Source organism: Lissotriton helveticus, chromosome 3_1, assembly GCF_964261635.1.
Source record: "Lissotriton helveticus chromosome 3_1, aLisHel1.1, whole genome shotgun sequence".
In the NCBI taxonomy this organism is placed as follows: domain Eukaryota; kingdom Metazoa; phylum Chordata; class Amphibia; order Caudata; family Salamandridae; genus Lissotriton; species Lissotriton helveticus.
In genome coordinates this window covers 1,249,131,071-1,249,146,092 of record NC_136061.1, presented here as the reverse complement: position 1 = coordinate 1,249,146,092, position 15,022 = coordinate 1,249,131,071, and positions in this window count along the sequence as shown.

The window sequence follows — 15,022 nt, the reverse complement described above, 5'->3', positions numbered from 1 at the left end:
TGGACCCTGGACAGATTGTACTAGGTGAAAGTTACCTAGTGACCAATGCAAGCAACTCCACTACTTCCCATAGTGTGGCAGTTGTGAACTTCTCCTGGGGAGGGGTAGATGGCCTAAAGAAGGTTGTTGTGAGTGCAGACCTCCCAGTAGACTGTCTGTTAGGCAATGATCTTGAAAGCTCAGTTTGGTCAGAAGTGGAGTACAGGACTCATGCAGAAATGCTAGGGATTTCAGCTCATGTCCTTGCAGTGACAAGGACTCAGGCTAAGAAGTGCCTTCCTGAACCAGTGGTGGATCTTGGAACAATAGACCAACCACAACCCAAGAGAAGGAGCAAGAGAGGAAAGGCTGAGCCTTCCACCTTGCCCCAGGTTGAGGATCAGGTTTCACAGGAAACTGATTCTGCAGTCCAAGAGGAGACTGTCTCTGAGGAGCTTGAACCTGACCAGGTTGAGTTTCTGGGGACAGGGGGACCCTCAAGGGCAGACCTGAGGCAGGCTCAATTAGATTGCCCTTCCCTTGAACCCCTCAGACAGCAGGCTGCTGCTGAGGCTGCTGGGGATGCCCAAGGTACCCATACTGTGTATTGGGATGATGGACTCCTTTATTCAGAGGCTAGAGACCCCAAGCCTGGTACAACCAGGAGGTTGGTCATACCTTTGAAGTTTAGGGGTTTCCTTCTTACCTTGGCCCATGATATTCCCCTTGCAGGACACTTAGGCCAGAACAAGACGTGGGACAGGCTTGTTTCACACTTTCACTGGCCTCATATGTCAGAAAATGTCAAGGAGTTTTGTCGCTCCTGTCTCACTTCCCAAGCCAGTGGTAAGTCAGGTGGCACAACAAAGGCCCCCCTCATACCACTACCTGTGGTGGGGGTACCCTTTGAAAGAGTTGGAATAGATATTGTGGGTCCCATGGATCCTCAAACAGCATCTGGGAACAGATTTATACTGGTGGTAGTGGATCATGCCACCAGGTATCCAGAAGCTATTCCCCTGAGGACCACCACAGCACCTGTGGTGGCAAAAGCCCTCATTGCAGTTTTCTCAAGAGTGGGCTTTCCAAAGGAGGTTTTGTCAGACAGAGGTACTAACTTCATGTCTAGCTATTTAAAAGCAATGTGGAAGGAGTGTGGAGTAAACTACAAGTTTACCACACCCTATCACCCACAGTGCAATGGGCTTGTGGAGAGATTCAACAAGACCCTCAAGGGAATGATAAAAGGATTACCAGAGAAGCTTAGGCGGAAATGGGACATTCTTTTACCCTGCTTGCTCTTTGCTTACAGAGAGGTCCCACAGAAGGGGGTTGGCTACAGCCCTTTTGAACTTTTGTTTGGCCACCCTGTGAGGGGTCCACTATGTTTGGTGAAGGAAGGATGGGAGTTACCTCTCAAAAAGCCTAAGCTAGATGTAGTGGACTATGTACTTGGTCTCCGCTCCAGGATGGCTGAGTATATGGAGAGAGCAGCCAAAAACCCGGAGGCCAGTCAAGAATTACAGGAAGCTTGGCATGACCAAAAGGCTGTTCTGGTTGAGTTCCAGCCAGGACAGAAGGTGTGGGTGCTGGAGCCAGTGGCCCCAGCAGCACTCCAGGACAAATGGACTGGACCCTACCCTATCATTGAGAAAAAGGGAGAAGTCACCTACTTGGTTGACTTTGGAACCCCTAGGAGCCCCCACAGGGTGCTCCATGTGAATCGTTTGAAAGCATTTGTGGACAGGGAGGACATGAGCTTGCTCATGGCCACAGATGGGGAACAGGAGGAAGAGAGTGACCCTCTCCCAGACCTGCTTTCTCAGAACCCTGATGATGGTTCAGTTGATGGAGTAGCCTTGGCAGGCAGCCTCACTGACCAGCAACAGATGGCCTGCAGACAAGTTTTGCAGGCCCACAGGCATTTGTTTTCACTCACACCCAGCCAGACTAACTGGTGCACCCATGAGGTGGACACTGGTGACAGTCTGCCTGTCAAGAATAAGATCTACAGGCAACCTGATCATGTCAGGGATTGCATCAAGGCTGAGGTGCAAAAGATGTTGGAGCTTGGAGTGATTGAGCCATCAGAGAGCCCATGGGCCAGCCCAGTAGTCCTTGTGCCAAAACCTCATACCCAAGATGGAAAGAGAGAAATGAGGTTTTGTGTGGACTACAGAGGTCTCAATGCTGTCACTAGGACAGATGCACATCCCATTCCAAGAGCAGATGAACTCATTGACAGATTGGCTTCTGCCAAGTTTCTGAGCACATTTGATTTGACAGCTGGCTACTGGCAAATCAGACTAGCTGAAGAGTCAAAAGCCAAGACAGCATTCTCTACCCCCAGTGGGCATTATCAGTTTGTGGTGATGCCCTTTGGTTTGAAGAATGCCCCTGCCACCTTCCAAAGGTTGGTGAATCAAGTCCTTGCTGGGTTGGATGACTTTTGTGCAGCATATCTAGACGATATTGCTGTCTTTAGCTCCACCTGGGAGGATCACCTGATCCACCTGAAGAAGGTTTTGGAGGCTCTGCAAAAGGCAGTTCTAACTATCAAGGCTACTAAGTGCCAGATAGGGCAGAGTAAGGTTGTGTACCTGGGCCACCTAGTAGGTGGGGGTCAGGTTCAACCACTGGAGAGCAAAATCCAGACCATACAGGACTGGGCTCCTCCAGTTACCCAGACACAAGTCAGAGCCTTCTTGGGCCTGACTGGGTATTACAGAAAGTTTGTGAAAAACTATGGGTCCATTGTGACGCCATTAAATGACTTGACACCCAAGAAGATGCCAAAAAAGGTTCAGTGGACAGTTAGCGGTCAAAAGGCATTTGAAGACCTGAAGAAGGCCATGTGCTCTGCACCTATCCTGAAGAGTCCTGACTACTCCAAACAGTTCATTGTACAGACAGATGCTTCTGAGTTGGGGGTGGGAGCTGTGCTTTCACAACTTAATCAAGATGGTCAAGACCAGCCCATTGCTTTTATTAGCAGAAGGCTGACCCCCAGAGAGAAACGTTGGTCAGCCATTGAGAGGGAGGCCTTTGCTGTGGTTTGGGCCCTGAAGAAGTTGAGGTCCTACTTGTTTGGAACTCACTTCCTAGTTCAGACAGACCATAAGCCCCTCTTGTGGCTCAATCAGATGAAGGGTGAAAATCCCAAACTGCTCAGGTGGTCCATTTCCCTACAGGGGATGGACTTTACAGTGGAGCACCGCCCAGGGACTGACCATGGTAATGCAGATGGTCTCTCCAGGTACTTCCACTTAGAACATGAAGACTTATCTGGTCAAGTTTAGTTTAATGTCCCTGCGTTTGGGGGGGGGGGTTGTGTAGGAGAGTAGGGTCTGCTATCCTATGGTCACCCCAAACTTTTTGCTTTTTGCTTCACTGGTTTTCGACTACTGAGGCTGTGGGCCTGCTGATCAGACCCCCAGCCTGCTGTTCTCTCACTAAATTAATGATACATGTGCTATAGGCACATACCACAATTGGAAATGGACTCCTTGTCAGCCCCTGTATAATGCACTATAGGTGCCCAGGGCATAGGGGCCACCAAGGCCTACCAGGGGCTGCAGCATATCTTTTGCCACCCCTGGCTGGTTCTTAAATGGACACAACTGGCTGATCACTCAGCTGGGGTAAGGTGGTGTAATCACCCCTTACTTAGATATAGTATACCTATATCTAAACCTATATCTGGACACATATTAACCTGTGAGCCACTCCTATGGAAGGCCTCATCAATCCTGGAGGCAGAGTGCGTGGTTTAATGTGAGATGGAGCTCTAGCATGAGCTGAGCCTGTCTGCAGCTGTCGGGAACAACTCCCTAAGCTGTTTCAGGATAATGCCATACCATATACTCTTAAGTGCCTTATAATCCTCGCGGTTATATAGCAACTTTGGTTTGGCTTTATCAAAACATGTCGTGTAAGGTGTCATACGATTTGGAATACTATCCCCTCGCCAGTTCTGGGGACGGAGATGGCATTCCACCCCTCTAGAGGGGTAAGACATGTTACTTTACTTAAATGCGGTTAATTTCTAAAAGGACCTTGGATCCACAAAATGGATGCCTCTGCCACAGACACGAGTCTGACCCCCTGAAGCTGACCGAAACTCAGCCAAATGGGGCCTGGACAAAGGGTTTCCTGTCGCAGGGAGGTGTTACACCCCCCCAGACAGGAGATAGTGGATTGTAGCAGGGAGGTTTGAAAGAAACCAGACACTGCATGGGGAGCACAAGGCTGCCCCTTGCATAATCCGGCCAAACCGGTTCTGGGGCACTCCAGCCCTCGTGCCAGGGCGGCCTGGATCAAAGGAAAGGGGTGTATCCACCCCCTTCCTGGGTCCCACCCATAGGAGGGGAGCTAGCAGGTAATCCAGCCCCCCAGATTCAAATAAGAGTGGGAGCAGTGCCAATGCACTTCAGATTATCCTGATGAAACATAAGAAACGAAACCCTTCGACATCCTACTCAACGTAGAAGACTGAAGAATCTCCCTTGTGGTCAAGGAGTGACCACCCTGTGCAAACAGGCACCATCCAGCCATCGACGTCTGCTTTGTCGCAGTTCCCGCTGGAACTCGAGCGACAGAGATCGACGAGATCAAGCTTGCCTGCCTTCTAACAGCCCGATCCACAGTCCCTGCAGAGCTGAGACCCGTGGAGGCGACCGGAAGCGTGGGGCACGCCATCTTGGAGAGACCACGAGACGCTGACCGTGCAGCCCACGAGTGACCCTCGAAGCTGTACACCGGGGTTTGAGAAGCCCCAACCCTGAGCCACTCTTGCACCGAAGTTCAGCCCTCGACACTCGACGAGTGCTGCGTGGGGCCCTTCTGCTTCTTTTGGCTCAACGCGTTGGCCCGGTCACTTGCCAGCGGCTTGTGGCCCCTGTGCCGATGAAACTTGAAATTCGACCCGCGATTCTGGTTGCTCCAGATTTGCACCAGCTCCCCTGAAAAGGAGCCACCACTCTGACCCTCCTGGTTCGAGTGAGAAGCAATCTCCCAGTTCCGCGGGGATTGCTTTTGCCAAGTGTTGTTTGCTCCAATCTTGAAGCCGACAGCGCCGACGGCGAGAGCCTGCGTGGGACAGATTGTGACCCGCTCCTGGACGTCGTAGATGCCCCAGAGCCCACGTGGCAGCGGAGAGAAGCTCCTCAACGACCACCTGATTGCGCCCGACATTGCCTGGTTCCGTCCTGGTTCCACCCTGGTCACTGCTGAGTGACCCAGACTCTGTCCCCTCTGCTTTCAGGTACTTTTCGACTTGAGTCCACCCTTGGACTCCACCGGACACTTCTCTTTCACCCCGCCTGCAGCCCTTTCAGCTTCAAGCACCAAGAGCCTGCGTGACGAAACCCGACTCACCTTCGACCCTGTGCACCCGCTTCCTGTGGGTGAGGTAACTTTGCTCCGCCGGTGTTCCCACACTGGTACACATCTCTAGGGTCTGTGTCTTAAGTTTTGTTCCTCTAGGTCCAGCGGAAGTGTCCTTAAACTTTAACTTTACAACTTTTACGCACCATTGGTTAACATTGGTGCATGCGTGCGCTTTCTGCACTGCACCCGAATCCCGCGGGCTTTTCCCGACTTCAGCACGGCTTGTCCTGACTGCTCCCAGCGATTCCCTAGGCCCTAGGCCTAACCACTGTTCGATTGGTATCTCTTATACCACTTGTTTAGTATATGGTCTGAGTGGCCCCTCGCCCTCATCCATATTTGTGCAACTTTGTATGTTATACTGTGCTTTTGATTTAACGCTTGTGCCCCTTTATTCATAAAGAATACTGGGGATTGTTTTTAGTAATAAATACATATATTTTTATAATATATACTTGTGTGGTGTCCTTTCATTTGATATTACAGGATTGTATGTGGTAAAACAGCTCGCTTAACACGACCTCTTAAGTTAAGCCTTTAGGCTGCTTAGTCCATGCTACCCTTAGGATAGCTTGTCTAATAAGGTTGACTTACAACCAGACACCATAAGGGATTGTTTGGTCTGATAACCGGTGGTTCCAGAATTGGAAACATCACCTATCAGGCCAACTTCTCACAGACGCGGTTCAAAAGATTGTGGCTCGCCTCCTTCTAGGTAGAATCCAGTGCTGGATATCAGACTATGATATATTAACGCCCCTACAGGCAGGTTTTCGTCCGCACATGGGGACCCTAGAACAGGTATTTAGATTTATGTTATTATATTGGAAGGTGGTACTTTTAGGGGGGGTCTTTTGTTTGCAGCCTTTGTTGATCTTAGGTCTGCTTTTGATTTAGTGCCGAGGACCAAGCTGTGGGAAGTCCTATTGGGGTTAGGTATGCCAAAAGAGCAGGTGCTTCTACTTATTAACATGCACGCGAATACATACGCTAAAGTCAGATGGGGTAAGCCAGGCGAGGTTACTGATAGATTTGAGGTTGCCAAGGGGGTAAGACAGGGGTGCGTCTTGGCCCCCACCCTGTTTTCACTGTTTATTAATGGGGTGACCAATTATTTCTCTAACTTTCCGACGGACGCTCCCTCTCTTGCTGGGAGGAAAATTCCCCTCCTCATGTTCGCTGACGATACGCTCATTATTTCCAAAACGAGGCAGGGCCTACAGTCAGCACTGTCTCGTTTTGAGCTTTTCTGCAGCGAGCATGAGTTGGAGGTGAATGTTGGAAAGACGAAATTCATGATTCTACGGGGCTCTAGAGCTGTTAAGGCAAAGGTAACAAGAGTGGGGTTATCTTGGACCAAACAGAGGTCTTTACATACTTGGGCGTCACGTTGAGTGAGAACCTAAGTTGGAAGCCTCAGTTGGACCTTTTGTCCCTTAAACACGCCCAGCTTGGGGGTGCCATATTAAAGGAGCACTCCAATTCTCTAACTAAACCCCTGGCACCCCTGGCCAAATTCTATGGTTCAAAAATAATTCCTTCTATCCTATATGGTGCAGAATTGTGGGGTTACAGTGATCTATCAAGACTGAAGGTAGCTCAGAACAAGTTCCTCAGAATGGTTACTGGCCTTCTTCAATCCACGCCATGCCTCCCCTACAGTATGACCTGGGAATTAATCCTATAGAGGATGTAGTTCGGTATAGACCACTGGCGTTTTGGTGGCGCCTGTGGACTACACCTTAACTATCTATGTATGCCGAGGCTATTCTTGAAGTAAGGGGCATAGAGGGGGCCTATAGGGTTCCATGGTTTTCATTCCTTAGAGCGCTACTGAAGGATTTGGGACTGGAGGGCCTTTGGGTAGACCCAGCTTGTGCCACCTTCCCATCCAAAAAAATCCTTAAAGAAATGTACTGGCGCAGGATCATGGAGAAGAGACTATCTTTAGTGGGGGGTTCTACAATGACTTCGGTTTTTCTAGTTATTAAGGATGTCCCGAGATATGAAGATTATTGGGACATAATAACCAAGTCAAATGACCGGAAACTGTATCATCAACTGAGAGTGGGCTCGCTACCTGTGCGTGGGCTAACACACTCTTGGAACCCAGAAAGTAGTGACAAAGGTCCTTTTTGTGTAACGGAAGTAGAAAATATTGAACATTTATTATTCTGCTGCCCAAAGTATACACTACCCAGAAGAGTCTGGTTAAGACCAGTATGTTGTTCGGTGGGCACTAGATCTGCTATTGCTGCCAGTAGGATTTTGAAAACGGACACTACTGCTTTTATTGTTATCGGTGTGGCAAAGTTTATTAGCTGGGCCTGGTCTATACGTTCCCGTAACCTTAGTCACTGAGACATAGTGCTTACGTCATCTGTTTTGTAATTGTGTATTGTTGTATGTCGTAGTCATGGTCTTTTCCTGGCCAATTCAATGCTGTTTTACCTAAGTTTTAACGTGAATTGTATTTATTGTTTTAACCTTACTATGAAATGTATTTTATGCTTGTTGTACATTGTCTTTTATGATATATATCGAAATAAAGACCTTTTGACTTTGAGAATATATGCAAATTACATTCTTTGCTTGCAGATATATGATGGAGGTGAAAAGCATGCTGGAAACAAAAATGGCATTCTGTGCCAGGCACTGAATCACCATTAACTATCAAATTTTATTTAAACAAAGCTCTAGGTTAGAGTACCATAAAAATTAAATTTATTTTTACAAGTTTAAAAAGAATTGGCAGTCAGGTTTATGATTTTTCATACAGAGCAATGATCTATATGGAGGGCATAAGAAATATTATAAAGTCAATAATTGTATTTAGGTGTTGTTTGTAATTTGCGAGTTACAGTGTTTCCTGTAACCACTTAAAAAAAAAAAACACCCCACCACCATTGTCAATCTTTTCATTAAACAATCCTGCTAAATGGCACAGAAAACCTTCTACATGCATCTGTTCGCTGTAATCTTCCATTTAATTTCTTTCAACAATATATGCTCGAATGCTACCTGTTTTCACAGACTTGTTTAAATCCCACTGACCTTTTTAAAAGCAGAATGTATTCCATATGCAGCTATCCTTCACTCTTTATTGGAGTATTATCTCTTGTGCGATGCAGTCCATATCCCGCTTTTACCATAATTGGAAACACAGAATGGGTAATTTGATCAAATATTTGGGACATTGTGTGTCCTCCTGAGAGCAGCGGGACCAGTGCAGCACAAGCCAGCAGCAGCAAGAGAGCCTAATTAGTAAGGATGAGAAAATGCCAAGGTAAGGACAGCAAATCCAGCAACCTTTGCCAGGGACAGGGTGGATTGAGTCGCAGGGGGCTGAAGCTAAACCAGGAAGCACATGGTACGAGATAATGAAAGCTAAAATAACCTTTAAGCCAGCAATGAACGCTCACACTAGACCTGAGTCAATCGAAGAAGCATTGCCCAGAATCAACAATTACATTCAGCTCCGGCTTGAGGGCAGTGCGACCGGTGCGGCCGCACAGGGCGCTGACCTGTAGAGGGAGGCGCTGACCTCTGGGCGTGCGCTGTGTTTAGCGATAACTTATGATTGGAGAGATGAGGGGCACTTTTGCCGGTGGTAGTGAGAGAATCTGAGGAAGAGGTCATGGGGGCGCCAAAAATGTCACTTCGGGCACCATCAGCGCAAAAGCCAGCCATGATTACATTACCAACTGATATTACCGTAATAGGCTAATGATTCACATTATTTCCCAATACCCAGCTTTACTTTCGGTGGTATTCATTGACTTACTTGGCAAGAAGTCTCATAGTAATACCATCATGACCCAAAATCATCTGAAATAATAAGTGGTGTGGTAACTCAGTTACCAAAAATGTTTAATCTATTCACTGGCATGATCCTTCCCTCTTGATAAGGGAGTAGACGGTGTAATAACTCAATGGGCGACTGTACCAACTGCGGAGATCTCTGTGAGCCTCCAGTTCACAGGGTTAAATCCTTCTGGGTTACCTCAGCATTTTAGTGTACCTAGGTCTATAAAACAAGGACCATCGATGTTGGTGCATACTGGGACTGGGAGAAATGCAGTTCTTTCCCTCATAATCCCTTTCTCCCTTCCCGCCTTCTTTCTTTCCACTTGTTTCTGCTATTTTTTTTATTTTTCCTCTCAGTCTGTGGAGGAGATATAGCCTAAAGACTGGAGCTGCCTGCTTTGTATCCGGGAAACCAGGTTCTAGTCTCGGCTTCTACTCAATATTTTGTGATTTTAGTCAAAACCCTGAATCTGCCAATGCCTACAAATCTGTAATGTCTGGTTCTCATGTAAAGTGCTTCTCCCTTTGGCCGCATTTCCGCTATATAAAACTGTAAAAAAAATGTCTCCTTCCTGGTTTACCCACCCAGAAACAATTTCAGTTTCCTTTCTTTTTTCTTTAGTTTTGGAGTTCTACTAGAGTAATCCCCTGGAAGTTCGAAACATTGATCAGACAACTTCAATGGCCGGAAAAGCAGGCCACCAACAGCCTCCCACTGTGGCGCAGACCTTCTGTAGACTTCCAGTCTGAACCTGGAAATCAGCAAAATACTCATGGTTGCCCTTTAGAGGACACTACAGACACAGGAAGACACCAGAACTGGGCTGACAAAGAGGATGAGGCGACACCTCCTGCCTTGGAGAAAGCACTGTTGATGATGACATTGACTGCATTCAACACATATTTCTGCAGGGCTTGACCTCCCATAGTGTCATCAATGAATGACGCCACCCAGGCATTGTGGCAATCAGTGCTTAATTTGTAAAAACAAAAGTATGCGCCGGGCCCTTGTCAAGAGACCACTGCAGCTTGCACTACTCGTTGCCCATAACACAACTACTAATCAAAACACCCTACAAGTATGACATTTCAGACAATTCCAGATCCCAAAGCTACAATAATGGCTTGAGCAGCAGATATTAATCATTTTAGTGTTCATTGAAATAGTAAACAACTGTTGTTATGTTAATCTCTAATTTAGATAAACAGATCAGACTGTCATAACAGCTGGTGTTGATAATTACATTCCGGTGCCGAGGACCGGAAACTACTGCTCAAATTAATCCCTGGTGGCAATATACCACAACCATGAAGATGAGCACACCCGGTGAAAAGATGAGGAGTTAGTTGAAGACGATTCAGGGGCATTGGGGATCATATGAATGCCACCAAAGACCCATGATAATCTGAATACTTCACCATCATAACTACCAGCTGGAAAAACATTACGACCTGCAACAACATATTTATTGTTTTAAAAGATATATATCCTCTCCCTCCTGGCTCCCTGGTTTCTAATATTATTGTGCAACAATACTAATCGACTCTGTTTAGTATAATAGGAACCGTACAGCATATATGACTATGTACTACTTGTAATGAAGGAAGCTTTTTCACACAGGAAGCATTATTTAGAAGAAGGTGACCATAAAATGCATATTTTCAACATTTCGAGATGAGTAGAAAATCATGATTTTAATAAAGGCACGAGGCTAATATTATGCACTACCTTTTATTACCACTCAGACAGCAGCAACAAATAATTAGAATCAGAACACATATAAACTTCTAGAATACTGAACATGTATATCCTCTTAGAACCTGCAGCCATCTTCCTCTTTTGGGTGCTGCAAACATTAGATAATATAAACCAAAGTCTCTTTCCAAACAATTCCAAATCTTCCTTCTTTCCAGGACACCAACTCTTCAAAACTCCAACTCCATGGAAATAAAATCTTCTTTATCCTGAATAAGAAAAATGTAAAACATTAATTACTGGGCGGGAAAAGCAGAGGGTTAATATTAGCCTCCGTGCCATTATTAAAATCATGATTTTCTACTCATTTCTAAATGTTGAAAATCTGAATTTTACATCAAGGCCCGGATGCCAATATTATGCATGTTCAAAGTTCCTCAACAACACTAGTCAACACACTCTCCAATGGTTTAAAATAAAATCTCTTAAAAGTTTACTCACAACTCCAATCTGCAGCCTTCATAATCCCATTTAAGCTAAAAACCTTTCATATAAGCCTTGCTAGCCAAAGCCCCTCTCACAGAATGAGCTCCAAAAACACTTGTATCTATCCCTGCCTTCAACATCACCTCCTTCACCCATCTAGCCAAGGTAGCTGATGAAACTTCCTTAAAAGTCTTCCTTAAAGAGACCAACAACTAAGAACAACCACTTGGTCTCAAACCAAATGTTCTTTTTTCATATTCGTTGTTGGATTACTTTATTCGATATATTACATATCATAAAAGTACATACATTCTAAACATAAAAACATGCATAAAATAGTATGTCCAATTCACAAATATAGGGACAATAAAAGACGTTAAAAAAATCTATATAGAATTTTTTTTTTAAAACCCTGATACAAGGAAGTAAAGTGCAAGATAATAATATACATATGGACTTTCTATACAGGCAAATTCACAGCTTTGTTTGAGTTTATCGACCTAGTACGTATCAGCCAAGCACTTGATAAGTATTTTGCAACCCCACATACAATAAGCAGAGATGTTGTGTCTGAAGAGAGGATGAGTAGGGCGACCCTATAGTCACCAACTCTCAACTCCCTGCATACTGGTTTTAACCATCGCGATCTAGCTCTTTGATATGCTTTGCAGGCAAACAGGAAGTGGGGTAAGGATTCAGACACACATGGGCAGTTTGGGTAGGTAGAATGTAGAGCTCGCGTTCCTTTCCAGCCCTCCATGAATTTATTAAGAGGAAGTGTCCCATACCTCATTTTCAAAAAAAGAGATCTATCTTTTGGAACTTGAATTAAGTCCAGGAATGGTTCAAGCTTCCTCGTGGGCTTGCGTTCCAGAAATTTGGTAGTTAGAGCTCCCCACTTTAGACTATTCAGTTCCTCAGCATGAACCCACTCCCAGTAGATTTTCTTAACAGCCCCCTTGGGGGGCGGAGACTGCGAGATCCAAAATTCAGCCAACCCCAAATTCATAACCAGCTGCCTCAATTTATTAAGCCACTGTATCTTGTTAGCACTATTCAAGGAGATCAGTTCGTCCAACCCCAAGGCATATTTTGCCAGTTCTGGTGTCCTTCTCAGGCGCACCCAGAACAGCAAAGGGCGGAGGCGAACTATATCCGAGACCGAGCGTTTGCCCATATCAAGGAAGAGGGGCTTCAATGGAGTCGAGGTGGGGAGGGAAACTAAGTCCCTCAAAAACTTGTTCTCGGCTCTAACCAAATCAGCTATATTCTCACTGCCCCTTAGTTCAGAGCTGTAAACTGCAGAGGCTAGTGCCTTTCCGTCGTAAACAGCTAGTGCCGGGGCTATGGGCCTACTGACAGACATTCGCTGGTTCCTCAGAATTACTCCAGATACTCTTTTGAGGTTTAGGAGCATTTTGGCGACATGGGAGTCCCATTTCATTTTCCTGTTGATCCTGACTCTCAGTTAGTCAAATTTCTCCACCACCTCTAGCGGCGACCCATTAAGAGTGATGTAAATTCTCTTTGATTTTTTAGATGGGAGCATTACCATCAACTTTGTTTTAGTGGTATTAATTGTCAGTCCACGTTCGTCGCAAAACAGAGAAAATCTATCTAACAATTTCTGGAGACCAGATGGGGTTTTGGACATCAGGAGGGTGTCATCTGCGAAGAGGAGGGTGGGTGTTTTTCCCCGCCAAGACCGGGGCATCTGCAGTGTCCTCCCTCAAATGGTCTACCACCCCATTAATAAAGAGGGAGAACAATGTCGGGGCCATCATGCAGCCCTGGCGCACCCCCCTGTTCACAGGCACCCTCTCTGTTAGTTTTCCCTGGCTCCCCCATCTAATTCTGGCATAATATTCCTGATGGAGTTTAACAATAAACTCCAGGAGATACTGCGGGAACCCCATGTCCAACAGCACCCTCCACAGTTTATCACGGGGAACCAGATCGAAAGCGCTCTTCAGGTCTATGAAGGCCAGATATAAGGTTCCCTTCATGATGGTCACAGATTTCCAGTATATACCACAAAACCTGAAGACCTGGTCCATCGTTCCCACATTTTGTCGGAAGCCCGCCTGAAAGTGAGTCAGTATATTCTCTTCCTCAAGCCAAGTTCCTATTCTATTAACAATGACCCTGCCAACTACTTTCTGAACAGCATCGATTAAGCTAATCGGCCTGTAGTTGGCAGGGTCCTCCATATTGCCTTTCTTGTAGATGGTTACTACTTCAGCGCCCTTCCAAGAATCTGGGACAGGATGTCCACAAAGAATTAAATTCATTAGTAGGGCGATGAAGTCAGTCCATAGCTTGGGATCATGTAAAAATAAGTCACCCGATAACCCGTCCGGGCCCGCTGCTTTAGAAGGGACTATACTTATAATGGCATCATGAACTTCACAAGTTACGAAGAGTTCTACAGAAACATGCCCATCTATAGTTATATCATTTGATGGCCACAAAGTTTGCCCTGTCTCGTCCTCATCACAATATAGTTTAGAGAAATGGGAGTACCATTGCTTCTCAGTTATGTGGTTAGGGAGGCGCTCTACTCCTCTTCTATCAAGTTTGTTAATCAGATTCAAAACAGGTTAGAGTCCTTCGAGCAGGCAGCAATCTTAAGTTGTTGCCAATGCTCTTCCTCCCAATCCTTCTTTGCCCTTCTGATACAGTTGTTATACTCCTTTCTGGCTACCCTAGCTGCTGGCGCGTCCTTACTTCTAATGCAATTTGATATTGCCTTTCTCTTTTTTCTGCATTCTGCCGTATACCATGGTGACCCCGCTTTAATATTAATATTCTTCCTAGGCCCTTTGTTATCCCCAATGGTAAAGAATAAGCCAATTTTCTCTATTAGGCTCTTGTAGGAGTCTGTAAATTTAGAACTTTGTTCAGTGCACTGGTCAGAGTTAAAAGATGAAAGTTCTCTAGTCTCTGCTTCAACTAGCTCTTTAATACTAGTTAGTTTATCTTCTTGGCACTTCACCCTGTTCCATTTTAGTTTGCGATTACAGTTAGATGGAACTACCTCCTTTGCAGACAATAAAGTACCATTAGGTGCATCCCTCCCGCTTCCCCATCTTATTTCCATACAGAGCGGATTGTGGTCACTGTCCTGCGACTGTCTGATTTCCATATCCACTAATCTGCCCCAAGATCGGGTGTCAAGTAAAATATAATCAATACGGGACGGGCAACTAAGTCTATTATAAGTCATCGCACCATTTGGGTCTGAAATGGTCCTGCCATTCAGGGCGCGTAGATTATGTTCTAATGTTAACACGTTTAATTGGATCGCTCTAGGTGTCCATTTCTTGATTGGCGCCAAAGTCAGGGACGGTATAGAAAGTTTCGAATCCTCTTCGCTACATCCCAATTGATCATCTTCACTTAGGGGTTCATAGGTGCAATTAAAATCTCCCCCCACAATAACACTAGATGAAGGAGTGAGTCCCGGTAATGCTACCTCAAGTATTGATATAGTGGGTGAAGTTTGGCCTCCCGGGGTACCTCTAGCATACACATTAAACAGCTCCATCGAGCTTCCATTCTTGCTGTCCTTAATGGAGATATTCAAAATGTCACCAGCAGGTAAATCATGCACAGTGAGTGCCCAATTCAGGGCCACACTAATCCATACATGTAGTCCCCCCGATG